General features: G+C 40.0%; 1 long non-coding RNA gene across 1 annotated transcript; it reads right to left on the reverse strand.

Moving 5' to 3' along the window:
- Positions 1-2,908: 2,908 nt before the first annotated feature.
- Positions 2,909-3,908, reverse strand: LOC125378029. The gene is made up of 2 exons (XR_007219989.1): positions 3,811-3,908; positions 2,909-3,229 (listed from the first exon to the last, which is right to left on the reverse strand). It is a non-coding gene; the product is annotated as an uncharacterized LOC125378029 (long non-coding RNA).
- Positions 3,909-10,324: the final 6,416 nt, after the last annotated feature.

Consider the following 10,324-nt stretch of genomic DNA (forward strand, 5'->3'; position numbering starts at 1 on the left):
ACAACCTGAACGAGCCTTGGGTATGGTACAGATGGGAGCCACCCACGCCAATATTGCACGAACCTTTGGTTGCTCCCGTGTTGCCGTTACCAACGTGATGCAACGTTACAGACAGACATCGCGGACCCAGGGTGACCACGCCCTATGATGACCGTAACTTGCGTACCTTGCACCTCCGAAATCGCTTCCTGACAGTGACGTCATCGGCGACAAATGCCTTAGGTCACAGGGTTAGTCGACGGACAGTGGCCAGGAGACTCATGGCTCATGGAATCAGGGCTTTTAGACCATACAGAGGACAGCTATTGACAGCGCAACATCGTCGTCTGCGATGATGATGGGCCTGGACTGTACGACGTTGACAACGACGTGACTTGCAGAGGGTTGTCTTCACTGACGAAAGTCGATTCTGTATGTTTAGGGCTGATGGAAGACGACGTGTTTACCGCCGAAGGGAGTGTTGCGTGTTGCGTGCAGGAGGTCGTACCATATGGTGGAGGGAGTGTAATGGTGTGGGGAGGGATCTGTGGGCAGGAGAGGACACCGCTGGTCATCGTTGACGGAAACTTGACTGCTCAGCGTTACATGGATAACATTCTTCGTCCAGTTTTCCCACCATTTCTCCAACAGCAGCCACTTGGTGTCATTTATCAGCATAACAACGCTAGAGCCCATACAGCAAGATTTGTCACCAACTTCCTAGCAGCCAACAACGTCAACGTCCTGCCGTGGCCTGCACGCTCACCCGACATGTCCCCCATAGAACACCTCTGGGACTTGATGGATCGTCGTGTTCGACAACGACCACACTCTCCAGCCAACCGGCAAGAACTGATCTTGGCCCTCCAAGATGTATGGCGTCAAATCCCACGTGACCTCATCAGACGACTGACTTTTTCTGTGCGTCGAAGAGTTTTTGCGTGCATTGAGGCATTTGGTGGTCACACACGCTACTAATGACTTGTTATTGAACGTGAGCGATTGTTTATGTACTCTGCCTATTGTCCATGATTCTGACAGCTCGAGTTTTGTATCACACCCAACTTTTGGGGGCTCTGACGTCATTCTCGGTCGCGGTATGATTGTCATTTTCAGTGTTGATCATGTTAATATATTGATCTTCTCAATACACTTTACTTCATGCATGTATGTTTTGTTGTTTTTTAGCAAGAGTGATTTCCAACTCTGGTAAAGTTTCTATTGGACGTCAGTTTACATACAGAACACTTCATGGCTACGTCGGGGGCACGGGTGGCGATTCGCTGTGCAGAGTTGCGTCCCTTGGGCACACCAGAAACCTATGATTGTGGGTTCAAATCCCGGTTCGCCCCGATTATGTTTCTAGGTTTGTCAGCACCATACCCGTGCTCTTTGGTTTCACCGAAGTGGTAAACGTCTGAGACCTGCATCTCTTCGGGCTTTCCTCCGAAATTAAGCTGACACGCCGTGATATAACTGGAATACTGTTAAAAGCGGCGTTAAACCGAACTCACTCATGGCTACTTCGTGTACCTTCATCAGGAGAAGAATGAAACATTGTGCATGTATAATAAATGCCAGTAAAGACACATAGCGCGTTTTTAGTTCAGAATATTTCAGGATACTTTAAAGTCAATATTTTCCTAAGCAGCATTAACACGGTACAACTAGTTGGTACAACTTGTACCGGGTGAATACCCCTTTAATTACATGTAGTTGGTCGTATTACAAAATCTTAGTAGTATATTTGGCCGATTCGTTTTTGCATAGATGTAACTGACAAAGGGAGCATTTACCAGGAGTAGTTGTTTTATTTAGGACCACATCAAGTCGACTAAAATGTTAATAAGGAGGCAGCTATGATACCTGTAGATACTATTCTACCATAAAATGGGCTGAATCCAGTGCTTCATTTGTACCCTATTATCGTACACATCATAATTGATTCGGAAAGAAGAGTTTTCATATATAAATATATATATATATATATATATATATATATATATATATATATATATATATATATATATATATATATATATATATATATATACGATATATATATGAAAACTCTTCTTTAGGCATATATATATATATACTCTTCTCTCTCTCTCTCTCTATATATATATGTATATATATATATATATATATATATGTATATTGGCCTCCGCGGTGATTAGGCCGTCAAATATGCTGTTTTTTAATCAGAGATGGTTATTTTGATTTTAAACCTTATTTTAGTATTTTAGTATTACGTGACAAACTGATGAGGTGCATATATATATCACAACCCCTGACCTGCTGTGTAACCTAATTTGATAGATGCCCATGACATACCCACGCAATGAAGGCATGGACTTACAGATAACCCATACTGTTTCGTACTTTTTTTCTTTACGGTTAAGATTGGGCTGGGGTAGCCTAATGGGTAAAACGTTCGTTCGTCACGCAGAAGACCTGGGTTCGATTCCCATAATTGGTACAATGTGTGAAGCTCATTTCTGGTGTCCCCGCCGTGATATTTTTGCTGGAATGTTAAAAGCGGCGTAAATACACAACTAACTCACTCTTAACGGTTAAGGTATTCTACTAAAGTTATTTTAAAGTGCACTCATCCTTCAGTTATAACCAACTACTTAAATTGAAATACGGTTAACTACGGTTATATCGAACTCAAAGGGACCACTACTTTTAGTTCGTTGTAACCGTAGTTCGTTATAAGCATATAATCAAGAAAATTGACGGGACCAAAATACAGTTCGTTATATCAGTCAGTTCGTTATAAGCGTGTTTGTCATAAACGAAGTTTACTGTAGTTTGAAAAATATGGATTCAGATATGGCTTTCATGACGTTGACATGTATACTTCCATAGGTATTGCACCCAGTGTAAATCAAAAGTATCAATATGTAGTAAACAATAATACGGGTTGCGGCAGATAAACTTTATTCACACCCGTGTTGCTTTCAGATTACGTTCTGGTTGATGTTGATATAATATATCCACCTTTAGCAATGAAGGCACCAGGTTGCGTTATCTGTGATAATCCCGAGATGACCTCTTGTACAAAAATACATGGCACCAACTGTTTGTCACCCATCCCACCAATCCCTGTAGACACTGTTGTTATTTGGTGACAAAGACGTGAGATCGTCATGCCAAGAGACATGTGTTCTAGTTGTATGGACACTGGTCTTCTGGTATCTCTCGGTGAAAGTTTTGGGAGCGGCGTTATAAGACAGGAGTATTGCTGTGCGGCGATAGGAAAGAAAAAATACAAAATTTAGTTTGTCATATAAATTGTATTTATTTGTTTGTTTTGTAACTCCGTACTCGGTAATATTCCAGCATTATGACGGCCGACGGTCTTTAGGTGAGGTGAGGTGAAATTGGGTTTAACGTCGCGTCCAAGATTATAGCACTTATATAGCGGTGTGCATGCACGTGTGTGTGTGTGGCTGCTTGTACTAGTCCGGACTGATGCCGATTTATAGTGCTAACACATGATACCATGCCGCAGTTTAACATGAATAACCCCACTCAGACACAGTATACCGGTAGGACAGGACATGGTTACCCTTTTCGAGAACAACGCGTTTCATCTATAATTTTCAGTGATCCATTTACATAAGTTTACGGCTATTTTGCCTTTTCCGCCAAATGGAATCTGTTTGGTTGGATAATTCTTCTCTAGCGTAGTTTTAGATCTTATATAATATTAAACACTGTTTTGCCTCGTCCAGTCTCAGTGTTTTACAGGCCGTCGTGAACCAGCTTAAATATTGTATACTGAGGCATATAAAAAACAAACAAACATATAGGGTTACCTACATGAGTTAAGCATGCGCAGCGAACATCATCTCTTCATCTGCTCATGCCACTGGTATCTACTAAAACCGATGCCATTTCAGGCCTTCTGCTGATACAACCCTTAAATGAAGCTTATGACTTGCAAAATTTGAAAATGCCTACGTCATCTTAACATTGCTTAATATCTGGTTTGAGTTCTGAGCCAGCTGCACAATGACCTTGATCTTCACATTGCGCAACAGGTAGGCAAATATAAAACAACAACGCCGAATGATCCCGATTATCTGCCGAAAATAGATTTCATTTGGCGTCGTCCCAGGACAAAGGGGTAGATGTTTTTATTATTTCATCTATTTATTATATCCCCTGTCCGATGATAAATAGTTAACATTTTGGAATAGAAATATAATGCGCTGTATAATCGAGGATGTTCTTTTTGCAGCATCTTCTCCAAAAAATGTAAAAAAATTGCTGGGAAAAGAAAGTATACACTTGAAAATTGGATTAGGCCAAATCGTTACTTGGCTGAAATTAGTCAGCGAAACATTGCAAACTTAAGGTCCAAAACACAACTGTGAAACCCGTTTCAAATCCATTCTGATCGAATAACCTTTTCTTGAATTGTTTGATAAGCATTATTTTGACGGATGACAAAGTGGAGACAATTTATGGATAACAACTTCATTATTTACTGTAAAGCCTTGACAGTAAATAAATAAGTTGTTATCCAAAAATTGTCTATACTTTGTAACCTTTTCTTGTTTGTTTCATTATCAGCCGCCATGAAACATGGGCGTATACGTTCTTTTGCCCTGCTGTTTATAATGTCCAAAGCTCGAGGCAGTTGGCTCTCCACACAGGTAAATGTAAGACATAATGTCGATAAGAGAGATATCGTTTCTCTGCGGGTCATGCAAGTCAATTTTTTTTAAACAGCTCACAAGGATTTTACAAACATATTTCATAAAATGTTGAAATTAGTGTAGATTTTCTTTTCTAGAAGCGATCACGAACACTTACGAACAAGATCAGTTTCCAAGAGTTTCCCAGCTATTTGTGACCCGTGAAGATTCCGGGGTAGAATAGGTCTTCAGCAACCCATGCTTGCCGTAAAAGGTGACTATGCTTGTCGGAAGGGCGACTAACGGGATAGGGTGGTCAGGCTCGCTGACTTGGTTGATGCAAGTCATCGATCCCAATTGCGTGGATCGATGCTCATGATATCAATCACTGGATTGTCTGGTAAAGACTCGATTATTTACAGACCGCCGTCATATAGCTGGAATATTGCTGAGTGCGGCGTTAAACAACAAACCAACCAACCAACCCAGCTATTTGTATTCCAAACGTTTCCAAAAGGACTTCCAAGAATTAAACTATAATGGTTTGTCCAGTGTATGGTATAACCATATTATTGATGGGTATGCACATAAAATTTCTACATGTCGACGTGATGTATAATCATGGATGTACACACATACGAATCTCTGAGCATACCAAAAACGCACCAAACCAAACGCACCATAATGTAAAGAGCATGTTGTGCAAAAGCGCTAAGCAGAGAGATAATGGCGCGTGACACGTCTTGAAGTTCATAGGCAAATTAACTGCAAGACACAACAAGCTTAAGGTCATCTGTCAGGCAAAAAAGGTTCACTGCACATCCAGAATTGCGGGAAGTAAACATAACGCACGCAAAATGCATAGCTTTATCAACAAGCTGCTAGGCAAGAAATCAGACGCTAAAATGCCATCAGCGGACGATCATTAGGAGCTCGCCGAATCCTTTAACACCTTCTTTCTTTCTAACATTGAGAGGATTCGATCTGGTTTGAGATCTGCCCCTGATGAGAGGGATGGTGTTAGTCATACACAATCTTTCCTTGGAGACGTGTTGTCAAAGTTAAGCCCCTTCGGTGAAAATAAAATTCTGGTCATCATTCATGAATTTAAATCGACAACGTTTGTCTCTGACCCAATCCCGACAGCTTAATTACTTAAATACTTGGACTTGCTCCTATCTGTGATAACCACTATATTTAACACAAGTTTAAAAAGTTGAACTTTCCCGGATTCTTTCAAACAGAACTTTACTCAAGAAGGACAACCTTGATCCATATGTGCTGCGACATTGCCGGCCTGTATCAAACCTTCAGTACCATTCCAACTTCTAGAGGGGGCTGTAAATGACTCGGGGACCACCTCTCGAGGAACTCGATTCTGGATAAATTCTAGTCTTCTTATAGGCCAAATCACACTAAGGAAACAGTTCTGGAGGTGATCAACTATGTCAGATGTGCAGCAGATGAAGGCAAGATGGCGTCTCTGGTTATACTTAAATTCTCCTCTACACTAGATACAATTGTTCGCGATATTTTGCTTGACAGATTGCACATGTGGTTCCAGTCCTCCTTACGGGGAAGAAGTCTGTCAGTCATGATCTAAGACAAACGATCCCTGCAGCTCCATCCTACACTATGGTGTCCCTCAAGGATCAATCTCGGGACCAGTGCTGTTCATCATTTATACCACAAGTGTGGCAGACATCATTGTCAAGTATGACACCACTCAGCATTCATTTGCCAATGACACTCAGCTAACGACACCTTTGACAAAGGAAATCATCTGGAGTCATTCCAACGTACCACAGACTGTACAAAATGCATCAAGAATTTGATGTCAAGCATTATGCTGCAGCTCAATGCGGAGAAAACTGAAATCATGGTAGTTGGCAGAGAACACCATCTCAGCCAATTTGATTACAAGACTTTCACTGTTGAGGATGCACAGATTAAAATGTAAGCTCACGTTGAAGACCTAGGAGTCCATATTGATTCTAAGCTGACCATGAAACAACAAGTCAGGCAACTTAGCGGGTACCTAAGTAACTAAGTAGGTACCTTAGTAACTTAGTAGGTACCTCAGTAACTTATTAGGTACCTCAATAACTTAGAAGGTACCTCAGTAACTTAGAAGGTACCTCAGTAACTTAGTAGGTACCTCAGTAACTTAGTAGGTACCTCAGTAACTTAGTAGGTACCTTAGTAACTTAGAAGGTACCTTAGTAGCTTAGTAGGTACCTCAGTAACTTAGTAGGTACCTTAGTAACTTAGAAGGTACCTTAGTAACTTAGAAGGTACCTCAGTAACTTAGTAGGTACCTTAGTAACTTAGAAGGTCCCTCAGTAACTTAGTAGGTACCTTAGTAACTTAGTAGTTACCTTAGTAACTTAGTAGGTACCTTAGTAATTTAGTAGGTACTTCAGTAACTTAGTAGGTACCTCAGTAACTTAGAAGGTACCTTAGTAACGTAGTAGGTACCTTAGTAACTTAGAAGGTACCTCGGTAACTTAGTAGTTACCACTAGTAACTTAGTAGGTACCTTAGTAACTTAGTAGTTACCTTAGTAACTTTGAAGGTACCTGAGTAACTTAGTAGGTACCTCAGTAACTTAGAAGGTACCTCAGTAACTTAGAAGGTACCTCAGTAACTTAGGAGGTACCTCAGGAACTTAGTAGGTACCACTAGTAACTTAGTAGGTACCTTAGTAACGTAGTAGTTACCTTAGTAACTTTGAAGGTACCTCAGTAACTTAGTAGGTACCTCAGTAACTTAGAAGGTACCTCAGTAACTTAGAAGGTACCTCAGTAACTTAGTAGGTACCTTAGTAACTTAGTAGGTACCTTAGTAACTTAGTAGGTACCTTAGTAATTTAGTAGGTACTTCAGCAACTTAGTAGGTAACTTAGAAGGTACCTTAGTAACGTAGTAGGTACCTTAGTAACTTAGAAGGTACCTCAGTAACTTAGTAGTTACCACTAGTAACTTAGAAGGTACCTTAGTAACTTAGTAGTTACCTTAGTAACTTTGAAGGTACCTGAGTAACTTAGAAGGTACCTCAGTAACTTAGTAGGTACCTCAGTAACTTAGAAGGTACCTCAGTAACATAGAAGGTACCTCAGTAACTTAGTAGGTACCTCAGTAACTTAGAAGGTACCTTAGTAACTTAGAAGGTACCTTAGTAACTTAGTAGGTACCTTAGTAACTTAGTAGGTACCTTAGTAACTTAGTAGTTACCTTAGTAACTTAGTACGTACCTTAGTTACTTAGTAGGTACTTTCGTAGGTAGTAGTACTAACATTTTCGTGCCACTGGCGGCATCAGGAAGCTGATCACGACAGCTGCAGCACGTGCCCTTGACCAGTCACTAGTGATTTCTCGACTTGATTCCTGTGACATTCCATCTGGTATTAGTAAGAAATATCTCTCAAAATTAAAAAATATAATCCTAAATACAGCAACACACTTCAAATCAGCTTTGTCACTTGTTGCTCGAAATTGAAAACACATATTTTCGTTACCTACTATTCCTGAGTTAAAGTTTCTGTTCTTCGTAATATCTACGTTTTTTCAGCTCTGTGAGCATGTGCCAGTGCATTGAATTGACGCATTAGAAAAGTGCATTTATTGTACAATATAGTTATCTTGAGGTGACGCCACATGTGGACGACCGGACAGCGGCAAGTCATGAGTGTTTTCCTGCTGTAGATAACGTCTCCAAAGAGGTGATATTCTGTTTCGATGAAAATTAAAATATCTGGCAACTTCGTTTTGCACCATTCCTGTTTGTAGCATATCTATGTGCACGTGCAAATTGTAAATTACGACCTTAAAGTCTAGTAGACTTGTATACACGGAGTCTTTTTATGAAATATAACAATTACATTGTTAAGTAGCCTTGAATGCCTACATTTTCATCTAATTTCACGACAATAATTAGAGGGAGCCATTTTTCCTTGCAAGTGATTTGCCAGAACATACCTAAATGAAATTTTACGTCAGCTTCAGTGACCTTTTGAAAAATAATGGGTTGAGTAACTTTCTGTGAAATGTGCTACATGAGGTGAAATTGGGGTTTAACGTCGCGTTCAAATTATAATCTATTGAACAAATCTGACTACTTATGTTAGTAATCTGAAAGACGTTTGAACGTAATATATTGTCATATGGCAGTGTAATTTATGTTTAAACAACGTTTACATTGTCTTACATTGTTTCTGTTTAGTTTCAGTAGAAGTTCGTAGCATTGTTTTGAAAATGGTTAGTTGACAGGAATGTAGTGCTATCTAATGTAAGCAGTTCTTTTGGAGTCAAGTGTAATCTGGTATGTTCTTTAACAGCTAGACTAATCCAGCACTGTATAGAACCTTATACAAAGTATTTAGACCATAAAGGGGGCAGCGGCATGCCTCCCTTGTCTCACATTACATGAAGACCAGCAGATGTGTGACGATCATTGTTTTCACTCTGGAAATCCAGCCTACGGCTATTTTGGAAGTTTGAGAAAATCTGCTGCTATGTGAATATTATTATCACTAACATCTGAGCTATTATCGCTGCTATTACATTTTATACTGCCATTGTAGTAGCACTGGCATTAAATATTGTTCTGCCACTATTGTAAACTGCAACTGTGATTGGTGTTAATGATTTGTAAACCTAGTTAATTATAAAATACGATTGTTAATTGTATAACATTTCTTTGTTGTTGGTTGGTTTCACACTGAATTCTTTTTCGCACAGATTTCTTATTATCTTATTCTTACAGTCGAATGGTAACAATATGTATAATGTATTGGGTCAATACCTTTTAAAAACACTAATAGGATTATCAATCAGCATATTTTCGCATGAAGGTGTATTGATATCAGAAACGATCTGTATAAGAATTCTACCTTTGAGTGAAATGAGTTGTATCCACAATGGTCTATCCCCATCAAAGAAATAAAGTAACTACAAGTGACGAAACTCATTCCATATTCATAATACTACCTACGATTGTACGATTCACACGATATCATGATCATAAATCGCGATCAAATAGTGAACCGTAATACCATTCAACCAAATCACCTGGTCCAGACTCGATTTTTTACAGACCGCCGTCATATAGCTGGAATATTGCTGAGTGCGGCGTTAAACAACAAACCAACCAACCAACCAACCTAATCGCCGAGTCCGAAAGTCCGATCCATTAAGTCACCTCTTACCAAAGTTGCTCCTTGGGACCAAGTTTAACCAGGTAAATCAAGAGGTGTCCTCTGTACAGGTATGTACATGTTTAAATTACCGGCCCCTTTTCACCATGAAGATCCGGGTTAGAATTTGTTTTCAGCAACCCATGCTTGTTGTAAAAGGCGACCAACGAGATCGGGTGGTCAGGCTCGCTGACTTGGTTGATGCATGTCATGCTCAATCACTGTTATGAAATCAATCTTTGCTGGAAATGTTGTTTTTTTCAAGGCCGGCCCACACCCAAGTGGCACTGCTCAGGACGTCGTCATAAAACATATGTCGTCAATGTTTTTAGCAACCGAGTCTGACGCAACCCGTGGACATTCGAGTTTGGCGATCAATTAAAAAGTGATTTTGTGCTACTGGCTGTACTTTCACGACGGGGATACTATCACGGATTCAGGATCTACCATTTCTATTTGTGTTCTCCAATGGAGATGTCATCCTTTATAGGTTTTACGG

Source organism: Haliotis rufescens, unplaced genomic scaffold (assembly GCF_023055435.1).
Source record: "Haliotis rufescens isolate VD_foot unplaced genomic scaffold, xgHalRufe1.0.p SCAF_11, whole genome shotgun sequence".
NCBI classification, from domain to species: Eukaryota; Metazoa; Mollusca; class Gastropoda; order Lepetellida; family Haliotidae; genus Haliotis; species Haliotis rufescens.